This window comes from Atta cephalotes, assembly GCF_000143395.1.
Source record: "Atta cephalotes unplaced genomic scaffold scaffold00029, whole genome shotgun sequence".
Taxonomy (NCBI): Eukaryota; Metazoa; Arthropoda; class Insecta; order Hymenoptera; family Formicidae; genus Atta; species Atta cephalotes.
In genome coordinates this window covers 3,228,065-3,230,030 of record NW_012130093.1, presented here as the reverse complement: position 1 = coordinate 3,230,030, position 1,966 = coordinate 3,228,065, and positions in this window count along the sequence as shown.

The following is a 1,966-nucleotide window of genomic DNA, read 5'->3' as shown; positions in this document are numbered from 1 at the left end:
TATATATATATATATATATATATATATATACATATAGATTATAGAAAATTATACAAATCTTATAATATTTTATAATTCACATTTAAAACAATTTTGATTTTTTTAAATTCTGTATCATTTTATAACTGTTTAGAAAATATCTCAAATTTTTTTATACGAATCTTACAATATTTCAAAATTTATATTTACGAAAAATTCTTAAAAAAATATAGATATTTTGAGTATATATTTCTGAAATGTATTAATTACTATTATAGCTCCTACTCACTCCAACGAGCGTGTTACAGTATGTAGGAGCTATAGTAGGAGCATGCGATGTGAAAAAACATTGGTAGTACATGATAAACTAGTATAATAAAAAGAGACCAAAATCTAAATGATGTATGGCGAAGACAAGAATTAAGGTTGGCTACTGGGATCTGAAAGCCGAACAAGCGAGAGAGTAGAGAATTAGAGAGAGACACTTGCAAACTGAACACACCATGTAATCCTTCTACCAAAAAGTGGTCTAAAAGAACACTATCAAGTACGCTGAATTCGTTCGGAGCGACCCCGAGCAAGTCCCAAAAGACAAAGTAATCCTAATAGCCAAATCTGCGGAGAGAGATTTAGAACAGAGCCTGCTACCAATTTTTAATTGCAGAAAGGCAACAAACTGTACGATTTGTAATATCAGACAATGTCAGCAAACTGCTGTCAAAAATATGACAAAGCCTGACATGTCAGTAAATTGATGATCGAACAGTCTGTTGCATAATCTGACAGCAGATTGGCAGCAGAAATTGAGCAAGACTCACCATTTTCATATACAGCCTCGCCACGTGATGAATTTGCTTTTCGTAAGAAGAAAAACGTTTAGAAGTCCTACAAGAATTGGTGTATATATAAATCGAATATGTATAGGCGATCGTGTACAGGCAAATCTCCTAGAGATTCTCAAGCGAAATGTGTTTTCTGAATCTTCGAATATTTTTTTTATTATTTTATAACTTTCTCGTATATATTTTGAAATATGAAGCTAATCAATAATATTTTAGTAATAAAACTGTATTGACTGTTTCCAGTTTTCACACCATATATATAAAATATATATAAATATATATTATAATTATGTATAATTATGTATAATTATGTATAACGGTTAATATCCAGATAGCAACGTGTCTGTCTTGCTAAGTATGCATTGCTAAGTATGTGTTGTTACCAGAATTGCAGCAACTGAGTCCTCATTTGTTGGCAACTTGATGCTTTCACAATATGATAACATTAAGTAGCAACTTGCCAGCAATTTGCCGACAATTTTAAAATCATTATCAAAATTTGTACTATTGCCATCATGTCGCCATAATAATAGCAGCATCATACAATGCTGTCATATTGCTGACAACACAAGATAATACTGATGTAGTTAGCTTGTTGTTAAACTGCTAGCAATACATATACACGTTATTGTCTGCATGTTGCTACAATGTCGGTATATTTGAAATCGTTGAAAACAAATTTACCTTAAGTTGTCAGTATCATAATCACAGATTTGCACGATTTTGTTAAGATACGCTTTACTATTTGGGTATGTACACAAAATTTCATATAAGAAACTAAGTCGATTTAAATAAAAAAATTACAATTTTGCTCAGTTTCTGCTGCTAATCTGCTGTCAAATTATGTCAGCAAACTTTTCTCGATTTCTACTCGCAATTTGCTATCAGATTCTATCAACAGGGTTTTATTTGATTTTTGCTGCCAGTCTGTTTGCATAGAATGTTAACAAATTCTGTCGGCAGAACAGCAGCAGAAGATGTGACATCAGTTGTGGTCAGTTTGCTAACATCTTCTGATTAAATCTGCTACTAGTCTGTCAATATCCTGCTAACATTAGTTACACTGCAATATAAACAATATTACTCATAGAGTGAAACATATTTAGTAGAAAACTCAAATCATGCGTGTAGTTGTGAAAAAAGAT